Genomic DNA, 12,672 nt, shown 5'->3' with positions numbered 1-12,672 from the left:
AGCTGTTAGAACTGGAGGCAGTGATTACCATAACATTATATTCATCTTGACAGCCTTGCAAGCCCAGGAATTGAAATCATCTGATAGCATTTATCAAATGCCAACCCATGTGCGATGCTGTTTTAAGTGCTATACCGAGCATTGAGACAGAGTTTGTCCCTGCTGGAGACACCGATACAGGCAAATGTTGTTAAGGACATAGAATAGATGAAAAATGCTAAACAAATATTTGACCAGGGAATGGACATTTTGGAGCCAATCCATTGTTAAATTTTCTATGTGAGCCTTTACATCTCAGATATTGGCAAGAGTGATTTTTTATTTTGTTGATTGTCACTTAAGAAAGTGCTAACAATGCAAATCCAACTTGAAAGTGTGTATGCATACATTCCCTCCTTCCCCAATTGCTTTTTACAGGCAGCTAGGTGACCTAATGAATAGAGTGCTGGGCTGGCAGTCAGAAAGACCTGAATTCAAATTCAGCCTCAGATACTTCCAGCTGTGTGACCCTGGGCAAGTCACTCAACTTCTGTTTGCCTCTGACACCATCTCCACAGCTACTGCCACAGTCCCATGAATTTCACTAGTCATGTGAAGATAACAGTCAGATTCTGTTTCTTCAACTTTAAAATAGGGATCATAATAACAACTCGTCAGGGTTGTTGTGAAGATCAAATGAGAACAGGTTTGTAAAAGCTTAGCCTAGTGTGGCACTACATAAATGCCATTTCTGTTCACCTTCCCCTCTCTAGAGCTGGTAATTAAATACTTATGAGCACATCCCCATACTGCTCAATAAACATTGTTTGAACTCAGTAGTAGAAAAATCAGGGAATGGGATCATCACTAGACTGCACTTTAAGGTTTGTGAAGTTCATTAAATCCATTCTCTTGTATGAGCCTTACAATACTCTTGGGTAAGAGTCATCAGAAGCCTGATGTCCAGTAAGGGGAGGCTTAGAGGAAGTCTTCATCTCTCCTTCGATCAGCTCATGGAGAATTATCATACAAGTAGAGGTGGAAGGGAACTCAGAGACATTCTGTAAGTTCAATCACCTAGTTGTACTCCCTCATTTTACAAATGAGGAAACTGAGGCTCACAGAGACCACAGATAATATATAACAGAGTCATGTTCAAAACGATGTCTTTGAATCGAATTCCATCATGCTAGAAAGATTCAAAGATGGGGAAAATGAAACAGATCTTTGTGCTTAGTTTGGGCTGATATTGTATATTCAGTCTGAGATGGTTTCGAGATGGAGTGTTGGATGGAGTATTATGCAAGGTAAATAAATCTGCCTGTTATCTGCACGTGACTAGTGAAATTCATGGGATTTCGGCGGTAGCTGTGGAGATGGCAGTGGAGATGGGGTCAGAGACCTCCCGGTGCCAGGAGGACTAGAGTCTGCCTGGGTGAATAGAAGCATTCCTAATGAGGTATCCAGACTCAGGAAGTGTTTGAAGGGGCAAAGAGTAAGATGGTGTTTTAAAGTCAATTTTCAATTTTATTTTTTCCCCCAGCTATGTATGTGCCACTGTCTTTTGGTTTTGAAGGCACCCTTGCTGATAGGGTTACACCTTGTCTGGGTAACTGAGATGAAAGAAGACCATTAAGACTTCTGTAGTCCTCTTATTTTTCCAGTTGATTAGTGAGTGTTGCTGAGATATTCAGCTTTTTGAGGACTCATCCAACCGTGTGACTCATAATAAACAGGTTTATTTCTTGTCACAGAGAAAAGTAATAGCACCTATCTCACACTGTAAGGATCAAATGAGAACCTATGCAAAACACTTTAAATACCTTGAAGCATTATGTAAATGCTAGCTATTATTACTAAATTATTGTCTGACATGATGAAAGTGAATATCTCCAACCTTTGGTCGGGCACTTAGTCACCACCAATGCCTTCTTTCACCATTGTTAGAGGTCAGCTGGTCAGAGCCAGAATGATCAGCTAGGTCAGTCTGACGAGTTAGGTCAAACACGTAAGGAATATGGGTCAGAGGTAAGATCTGAACTCAGGTGTTCCTGACTGGTTTTTTTTAATTTACTACCTCATGTTGCCTGAAAAAAAATATAATCTTAGGCTGCATAACATCCACAAAAAAGGAGGGATAAATTTTAAGATCATATCTGGAATACTGTGTTCAATGTGGACAACACATTTGAGGAAGGTCACTGCCAAGTTGGAATGCAGCTATAGGATGCCAACTAGATAAGAGAAGTGGAGGCCAATGATGCCATGTGAGGATTGGGTGATGAAACTGGAGGTGTGTAGTTTGGAGACTTCTAATGTGATTGATAGTTCTCTTCAAGAGTTTGAAAAGCTCATATGGCAGAGCCCCAGAGGGCAGAGTGAGTAACAGTGGGTGGAAACTGCAGAAATAGAGTTTTCACCTTGAGGTTAGGAAAATCTTCCTAGCAATTAGAACCACCCAGAAATGAAATGAGCTTTCTCAAGAGGTGGTGGGCTCCTTGCCACAAGAAGTCTCTAAGGAAAGGCTGAATGGACACTTTGGGGGATGTCATAAAGAGGATCCTTATGTATGAATTTGAGTAGATGATCTCTGGTGTCCTTGCCATTTCTGAGCTTTTTGTGATTCTGTGCATATAAGATTGAAAACAGATTTCAGAAATACTATTTTCCTATATTTCACTCATATCTTTTGTGGAGGAAGCCTGAGTGCTTTGGACTCAATTTGCATCAACATAAGTGTTAAATCTGAAATCCTTATGCATTAATCATTTGTTGAACTGCATTGAGAAAGCATGACAAGAAAACATTTATCTCCAGTCCAGAGAGAATTGCCAACATTGTTGCTTCTTGACCTCCTGATGTCTATCTATAGAAAAATGCCAATGTGATCCCTCCAAATATGTCTAAAAATTGATGAAAAGAACCTAAATCGTGTATATAATCAATGAAGCTCATATAGGAGGAAGAATGACTCAGAGGAACTGCCCCTTTGGAAATCTCAGCTGAAAGGAGTTTGATATACAATCCTTCATGTGGTTAAATGCATTGGCGGTGTAGAGGCCAAGGATGTACTCCAGTAGATCAGGGATGCCTATGGCATGACTACCTCCATGACTCTTATCCCTGGAACCTCTTTATCGCATATAGAGTCACTTAATAGTATGTAAAGGTACAATTTCTAATATGTTGGAGAGTTATGCACTTTTAATTGTCATTTGTGTGATGCATATCTTTAGTTATACTATAATTTATAATAGTAATGACAACTAGCATTTATGCACTTTATGGTTCACAAATAACTTTATAAATATTAATTCCTTTTGTTCTCATAGCAACCTTGAAAGGAAGGTGCTATTATTATCTCCATTTTACAGTTGGGGAAACTGAGGTAGAGTTTAAGTGACTTGTCCAGGGTCACACATCTAGTTAGTGTCTGAAGCAGGATTTGAATGTAGATCTTCCAGACTCTAGGTTCAGATCTCTGTTCCCTGATGTCTAGTTTTCATACAGGCATATTGAATGATTAGGCTTGGTCTGATGTATGATGGGAAGCTAAGTTCTACCAGACTCGAGAATAATTGTGTAATAAAGAACTTTGTCCAATTTCAAAGGAATTTCAGGCAGGTGAAGGGTTCCTAGGGTGGAAAGACCTTCCCTTTGTTATCTATGAAATCATACTAAACCTTCTCACAAGACCCACCTTGAACGTCATTCTTATTCTTTTAGAGTTTTCATTCTCTTTCCCTAAATGTTTCTCTCAGAAGAAGAGTGATGGTTGGCCTGGCATTGGCTGCTGGAGGGTCCCCGACTTCGTGAGCTGCTGAGAGGGAAGGCTTTACCTGTCATCACTACCTCTGTCCAGATAAAGCCCCTGGAGTCTGGAGTTCACTTTTCTCTTTGTTTCTGCCAGGACTGGCCTCTCCCTTTGTGTTCTTCCCTTGCCTTCTTTCTGGATTGAGAATGGATTGCTTTGTCTCTTCCTTGACTCAAACTTCTCCCTTGTTTTCCCCAAATCCCAAGACTTCCAAATGTCATGAATCCAGGGTCCAGTCTCCCTCTGCTGTGCTATCATTCCTCTCTTGTATCTTTGCCTTCTAGACACCTGAAGCCTCACGAGTTAGGGTTCTGCCACCTCATACTCTTTACTACCTGAGCCCAAAAAGAGCAATGAATCGCCCAGAGTATTGTTGAAAAGGAAATCAGTCATTGTAGTTCTAGGTTCAGCATTGGATAGAGTTTTTAACTTGGAGTCAGGAAGACCTGAATTCAAATCCTCCCTCAGACACTCACTAGACACTATTATTACTCACTGGGTAGGTCACTTATCCTTTCTGTACCTCAGTTTCCCCATCTATAAAATGGAGCTAATTATAGCACCTACCATTCAGGATTGTTGTGAAGATCAGATGAGATGATGTATGTAAAGGGCCCTGAGAACCTTATAGTGCTACACAAGTGCTTGTTATTAATAATAATCGAGATATATGGTAAATAGTAGCCATTCTCAACCCATGGGAACTGTGTATTTTTGAGATATTCTTAAGAGTTATTGTAAGAGGTGTACAAATCCATAAAGAAATAAATATATAGGCGGCAGCTAGGTGGCGCAGTGAATAGAGCACCAGCCCTGGAGTCAGAAGGACCTGAGTTCAAATCTAGCCTCAGACACTTAGTACTTACTAGCCGTGTGACCTTGGACAAGTCACTTAACCCCAATTACCCAACCTTCCCCCTTCCAAAAAGCAAAAAAATAAAAATTAAATAAACAAAAAGAGAGAAATAAATGTCTTCTGTCAATTGAATAAATATACAATTTCTGAAATGTATGATGTCATAATTAATAAAATGCACTATAAGAGCATTTCTGAATTCTTAATAGCTTTTCGTCATTTGATGTTTTCCCAATCAGCAGCTTTAATAGTACAGCTACCATTTGGTGGTGGTGGGAGAGATGGCTAAAAGGTCTAATGCTTGTTCCATATGCTTGAAAATGTTGGGAGATGCCAGTGCAACAAAATGAGCACAGGATTGAGGACTATCACAATGTTAGTGTTACAGTAGTCGCAGTAAGGGGGCTTGGAGTCTCAGGGAAAGAAAAATTTTGGAAAACTTCAGGTCAAGTTCTGCCTTGCACACTTATTAGTCATGTGACCCTGGGCAAATTACTTAAACTCTACGGTTCAGGAAAAGCCCTCTGATGTCTACCAAGTCATAGAAGGGCTGTGATCTGCACTGGCATGGAGAAAGTTCTTTACTCCAGGTAAAAGTGACCACGAATATGTCTCTTCCTCCATAATTGGTTGCTAAGGGAAATTATAAATGTGTGCAGGCTTATTAATCAATTTACCAGCAAATGTGTTTTGAACACCTATTATGTGACAGGGCACTGTGCTTGGGCATACAGACAGAAGTGAGAAACAAGGTTCATGCCCTGAAATTCATTTGCATCCATCTGGGAGCACCAAAGGTATTCTACACATAAAACAAACAAAAGACAGTAGAAGGTCACACGTAAATTCTGTGACTGGTACAAATAGTTCTGAAGGTGAAGGAATCATCTTGGGCTGCAGCAATCAGCCAGGAAAGGCATGGGGAATAGCTGAAGAACAGTCTAGAAAGGGAGGTTGGAGCCAGATTGTGAAGGAATTGGAACACTAGGCAATTTGGGTTTTTCCAGTAAGCAAATGGAAGATTTTTGATCCATTGAAGGTTTTGAACAAGAGTGAATGTCGTGAAAGCTAAATTTAACAATGTTATGCAGGAGGGATTGGAGGGAGAAGAGATTGGAAGTATAAACCTAACTAAAAGGTTATGGCAGTAGTCTAGGGGGAAAAAAGGTGATAAAGATCTGGTCTAGTGGCAATGGAAGCAGAAAGAAAGGAACAGATGTGGAAATGAGCAGAACTTAAGGCATTGATTAGCTAAGAAGGTTGTAAGAAGGGTGACAGGCAAAGGCAATAGATTGAATCTAATAAGATAAAACATAAATATAAAACCTTATACTTGGGTTAAAAACCCAAATTCACAAATATAAGATGGAAAAAGAATGGCTAAACAAGATATGCCTGAAAAATATCTGAGGATGTTGTAGAGCTATAAGCTCAAAATGAGTTAATAATGGAATATGACAGCCAGAAACAATTGAAGTGATCTCAAGCTATAGTTAGTATAGAACGCTACCTGGAGTCTGGGAGACCTGAGTTCTAATGCAGTGCCAGACACTTCCTAGCTATGTTACCTAAGGGCAAGTCACTTAACCCTGTTTGCCTCAGTTTCCTCATTTGTAAAATGAGCTGGAGAAGGAAATGGCAAACCACTCCAGTATCTTTGCCAAGATAACCCCAAATGGCGTCACAAAGAGTTGGTCACAACTGAAATAAATGAACAACAACAGGTTACAGCTGAAACCCAGTGTCCAGAACAATAGAGGTCATAGTTCCATTCTATTCTGTCCCCATGTAGCAGCAAGCACCCCAAGCGGTCCTCAGGGTTTGCTGCCCATACAGGTTCTTTGATCTGCTTTGTTAAAGGAAAGCAACTCAAAATGGGTTAACAAGCTTACTTTAATCAGTCAGACATATATCGTTTACCTTGTTCAGGGGAAAAAGGTCAGCACCCCGAACTTCAAAACATACAGGCAGAATTATCAAGACAGAAACAGATCAAGTAGACACATTTCCAAACTGTCCAACCATTACATCCATACCCAGTCAACATCTGGGTTTCCACATCTGGGTTTTTCAAAGCCGGGGGACTCTCAACAACGGCTTCCCAGAATTCAGATCAAATCACAGAACACTTCCCAAAGTGAGTCCCAAAACAAAGCTACACATCAGGGCTTATGTAGCCTTCTACTGGCTCAGAGAATGTAACAACCTTATTGACCCACTGGCCAATCAAAAAGTATCTACTGAAAAACAAGCCTCCCTCCCCAGGCTTCTGGTGCACTTTAGCCTAGGGGCAGGGAAGATCTTCCAAATTTGCATTCCCATTACACCCCATTAGACCATTCTAAGGGCTTTTAGTGTTCCATTCTGGATGCAATATTTTTGGAAGGACACGCATAAGCTGAACAGCAGCCAATAGAATAAAATTAGGACAGTGAAGGGCTTCTAGATCATGTTCTAGAGAGAGGTGTAAAATGTAATTGGGAAATATTTAACAAAATAAATTAAATATAGTACAATATAGATAATGTTTATTTGTGGTTTTCTTGAGACTGATACCACTGTTCTAGAAGACTTGCTGGTAGCAACTAGGGATGTTTAGCCTGAAAAAAGAAAAGACATTAGGTGGATTTCATAGCTGTCTTTAAATATATTTTTAATTCTTTTTAGTTAAAAAATATTCATTTTCTTTTTAATTTATGGAATAATTTATTGAATAAGACAAGCATTTCCACAACATAGTATAATAAAAATGATTGCACATGAAACTGCAAAGCTATTGTGTACAGTTTGCTATTCCTTTTAAATATATAATAAAGTTTTCATGTAAATTTCTTTTGTTTTTAAGGGTTATCATGTAGAAGAAAGATTAGATTTATTCTCCTTGGCCATGGAGGGAAGAACTGGGAGCAGTCAATTAATGAACAATTATGTATTAAGTGCCTGCCATCTGCCAGTCACTCTTCTAGGCACTAGGAACCTTTTTTTTTCCTTTTTGGAGGGGGGAAGGTAGGGTAATTGGGGTTAAGTGACTTGCCCAAGGTCATACGGCTAGTTTTTTGTATTGTGTCTGAGGCCAGATTTGAACTCGGGTTCTCCTGACTCCAGGGCCAATGCTCTATCACTGTGCCACCTGGCTGCCCCTACGCACTAGGATCTTGATCTTCCTAAAGCATATGTCTAAACTATTTTAGCATCACTCTCTTTATTCAGTAAAATCCATTGACTCCCTAATCACCTCTAGGATCAAATATAAAATTCTCCTTTTGGCTTTTAAAAGCCTCTATAACGTGTCCCCTTCCTACATTTCCCTTCTTCTTACATCTTATTCCTCTCTACATACTCTGAGATCTATTGACACTGGCCTCCCTGCTGTTCCTCACAGATGATTCTCCATATCCCAGCTCCGGGTATTTTCACTGGCCATGCCCCAGCCTGAAATGTTCTCCCTACTCCTCTTCGCCTCCTAGCCCTGGTTTCCTTCAAGTTTCAGCTAAAGTCCTGCCTTTTGCATCTGTCAATTCCTCTCCACACTAATGCCTTCCTTCAGAGTCCCCATCTGTCCTGTATATATTGTGTTTGTAAGTAATTGTTTGCATGTTTTTTCTCCATAAGCACAAAAGCTCCTTGAGAGCAAGGACTTTTGCCTTTATATCCTCAGCAGAGTGACTGACACATAATAAGCACTTAATAAAAGCTAGTTTTAAGGATAAGGATACACAGATTAAAAACAAAATAGTTCTTGCCCTCCAGGAGCTTACAGTCTACTGGGTGGAAAATGTGGAGAGTCAGATTCCCAGCTTGATGCAAGGAAAAAAGCAGAGCTAGCCAAAAGTGGAATCCTCACCAGAGGCTTTTGAGAAAAGGTTGGGGATGCTGCAAAAGATATTTCTGTGAGGGTATGCTTTGGACTTGACCCCTGAGATCTTTCTGCCTGAGATTCTGTGATTAAATGAACATGGAAAGTGTTGGAAATTGTCCTGTCCATTAATATTTTCTTATATTTGGTAGGATGCAGAAGGACATAAGAATGAGAAACAACTTTAAATACTACAGGAATGAAAACCTTTTTTTTTTTTTTCCTGAATGGAACTTACTGGCACACAGAAACTGGACTGGTCTACTTCCATGGAGAAAACTGCAAGCTTCAATAGGGTAGTGGATTTGGGATCTCCTCAAATGTCAGTATTCTTTCATTGACAGAGATCCCAACTCGTCCATTCCCTCTCGTTCTGTGTGATTTTTTGACCATGTTTTTCCATAAATCCTCTAGAGAGAGATGACCCATCTAATTTACCAGATCCTTCCCCCCCAGCAACTCAGGCTTTTTGAACATTTCATGGATGTCAATCCAGCAGGCATCAGTTCATTATTTATCATTCATCCTTGTAACATCTACATTTGTTGCTTTATACATCCTTGACCAGAGCTTTTACATAACTTTTTACAGACAAGTCTGGTTAATTCCTGAGGTAGAGTTTCTCAGAGATGGCATCTGAAAAGTATGAAATAAATAGGTCCCCTATATAGATGCCTAACTGTTTACTGTGGGGGTCCAGCCCAGGTCAGTAATGTGTACCACTGGCCAAATGTGTAGCTAGTGTCTATTTGAAAAGAGCAGGAGCAATCTGGGCCTCACTTGAATAAGCAAAAGTTTGTCATCTCTTTCAAAGAGTCCAGGAAGAGCTATTTGTTGATTTCAGTGGGTTAGGAAGCCCTGGGCACAAGCACTGACCAGGCTAGAGGCCAAAAGCAAACAGAAATATCCAAATCCAGCTTAGTACAACAGTGGTGCTTCAGTTGCTTAGGAATTCAGTGGAGGCCCCCATTTGCTGATCTCTGTTTGAAGAGCTTAGCCTGCAAGGTTGCTGGGCAAAAGAGGTTTGTTTCTTCCAGGGAGGCTGGCAGTGTCATTAACAGCTGGTACCACTAATGGATTCCCTTGGAACAAAACTTCTGTTCTTTCCCTTAATACATATTCAAGCTAACCAGCTAATCCTTCAGGCTAGACAAATGATTGCATGGAAAACAAAATTAATTTCTCCATAACTTTAATTGAATCACACACAAGCCCAGCTGGTGTCCTCCCCTCTGTTTGGCTCTGAGAACGAAGCTAAGTGATTCTGTTGACCCACTTAGCTTAGCTGCTTGCCTCCTGGCAGGTGGAGGTCACACAGGGGATTTGCATTCTTTTATCCTCCACCCAGAGGAGGTGTGGAAGCTTTTGCAACTTCTAGAAAAATGCAAGCCCTTTTCATCTTGTGGAAAGTATTTAGAAAAATGGTATGGTGCTGGGGTGCTAATTTAGGGTCTATAGACCACTAAGGGGTTCACAAATAGATTTTGGGCTTGTAAAATGGGATAGTACAAAAATTACCTCCTTATTTTTCTTTTTTGAGGGCAATTGGGGTTAAGTGACTTGCCCAAGGTCACACGGCTAGTAAGTGTTAAGTGTCTGAGGCCGGATTTGAACTCAGGTCCTCCTGACTGTTCACTGCGCCACCTAGCTGCCCCCTACCTCCTTATTTTTCACTAACCTCATTGAAATTTAGCATTTCCTTCAATTATTTGCAAACATTACTTGAAGAAGGGGTCCATAGATTTTATCAGACTCTCAAGGAGGTCCATGAAACACACAAAAAAGTTGTTAAGAACCCCAGGTATATTGAGAAGAGTTCTAGATCTGTAGTCTGGATAAACCTGAAGCCAGGTGAATCTGGACTCTGGCACTAACAAGATGTGAATATCATCAAATTGCTTAATTTATCTGAACCTTAGTCTAATAATAGCTATAGTATCTCCCTCCCTGGGTCACTGTGAGACCCAAATGAGAAAATGGCTATAAAATACCATCTGAATGTCATTATTATTCTTGGAGTTTATCCCTTGCATGCAGCTACAGAAATTCGGAAGAATACAGAGCATGGAACACCAAAGTTCAGCTCAGTTTTTATTTTTTTAGTGACCCATGGAAGCAATCATTCATGTAATAAGTCATACATCTCTGAATACTGAGACCTCTTCTTTTGCAGGGCCATGATGAGGGCATGATGACTGAGCAGCATGTTCCAGGCACACCTACAGAAAGAGAACCTTCTACAGTTTGTCTCCCCCACCTTTGTATCCACCTCACAGTGCCTAGGGAGACAGAAACAGAGATACAACACAGTCTTAGCAATCACGCACTTTATAATTTAAAGGAGAGGGAAGAAAGTTATACATACATTCTATTTTAAAGGCAGCTGTAATGAAGTGAATGAAGAGCTAAACTTTGAGTCAGGGTGACCTGGGTTCAAATTCTGCCTCTGACACATTCACATTGTCTTCAAGGCAACTCTCCCTGTCTATGAATTGCAGAATAACTGTTGATCTACGTTAGTAGAGGGAGATTTCTCACCTGGGAGCTCCTTTCACATGATGAAATCATGGGTCCAGACCAAAAAGTTACACACAAATTAATTACAAGGTAGTACTACTGTGTGGTGAGTACAAAGGAGAGGTCTAGAAAAAGTTCTAAATGAAATATGAGACAGGAAGGATAGTTTTTAGAGCAGGGAGCAGGTGAGGACAGATAGGGGTGAGTTTCACCGAAGACAGTTGAGATGGACCTTGAAGGAAAGAGGAATTTCAGCAGCAAGAGAGACCTATACTCCAGACATAGTTGACAGTATGAACGAAAGACATGGAGAAAGGACAGTTAAGGATAGGTATAAAGGAGAGACAAGAGTCTGCTTTAGTTTGAATGTAGAGTTTGTTAGAAGGAATAGTATGAGATAAGGCTGTAAGGGAAGGTTGGAAGCAGATAACAGAGGGCCTTGACTGTCAGGATCAGGAGTTAATAATGAACCTGGTATCTGTTTGCCACCTCCTACAGTTAGCAGTCAGTCTCTCTGTCTCTGTCTCTTTCTCTCTTTCCTCTCTCTCTCTTTCTGTCTCTCTCTCTTTCTCTCCTCTCTCTGTCTTTCTGTCTCTCTCTCTGTCTCTTTCTCTCTTTCCTCTCTTTCTGTCTCTCTCTCTGTCTGTCTGTATGCCAGGGTTATCATCACACCTCCTCTGCACCTCCCCATTTTCTGGTAAGGGTTTTTTTTGGGGGAAAAAGGATATGATTTACTCCCAGCTGATTGATCAAGACAAAAGCCTGGAGAGGATAGTGGAAGAGATTGTCAGTACTGCCTCATTTGTTAGCCACACATCACTAAATGCCTACTCAAGACCAATCCTGGCTGTGTCTGGATTTATTTTGGATACTCTGTATAGACAATTGCAGACCTAGCCCTTCCAGGTCAGGTGTGTACTTTGCTCAGAGGTTCCCTGCTGTTTTGGATAGCAAATTGATTAGTCATACATTTCCCTGAGGGTCAATTTAAAACCCATTGCATTTTACCTACCCCTGAATGCTAACTCTGTCACAGGAAAATACTTAGTGTGGGGAGGAAATTTTAATCTAAGGTTTTCTTTCACTTGATAGGTTTCTGCTTCCCAGTATAAAGCACTGAGTTGAATAAATTCTCGTGTCACTCTACTAGAGGTCTCATTGATTTTTGTGGTATTTACTGTGCAGAATGTCAATAACACAATGGACTGCTTAGAAGAAACAGCGTGGTACTGTGAGCCAAGGAGGAAAACAGCTCTTGTGTTACTATTAATACTGTGATATGTCATCATACTGGATGGGGGAGATCAGCAGCAGTGTATTGAACTACCAAACCTCATCAGTGGCAAAACCGTAGAGGGCTTTAGGGTTTACTAAACACTTTATCTTGCAACCACCCTAGGAGGTAGGAAGTGGAGCTTTCATTGCCTAGGAAGCCTCAGACCGTGATGCAAATCAGGTCTCTGGACTCCAACACTATGAGCACTGGCTCATGAAAAATGTTACCCAAATGATGTATCAATGTTACTAGCTCTTCTAAAAAACCAAATATCTTTTTTTTGTTTGTTTTCCATTGTCTATGTTTATGCTTTAGACATCTGTCTATCCCAACATTTCTAGATTGCCTGACATTGTAGCATCTAGCAAATTTGT

Source organism: Petaurus breviceps, unplaced genomic scaffold (assembly GCF_028583685.1).
Source record: "Petaurus breviceps papuanus isolate PSGF00001 unplaced genomic scaffold, PetGlider_PUasm1.0 38, whole genome shotgun sequence".
Taxonomy (NCBI): Eukaryota; Metazoa; Chordata; class Mammalia; order Diprotodontia; family Petauridae; genus Petaurus; species Petaurus breviceps.
This window is presented reverse-complemented; position numbering follows the sequence as displayed.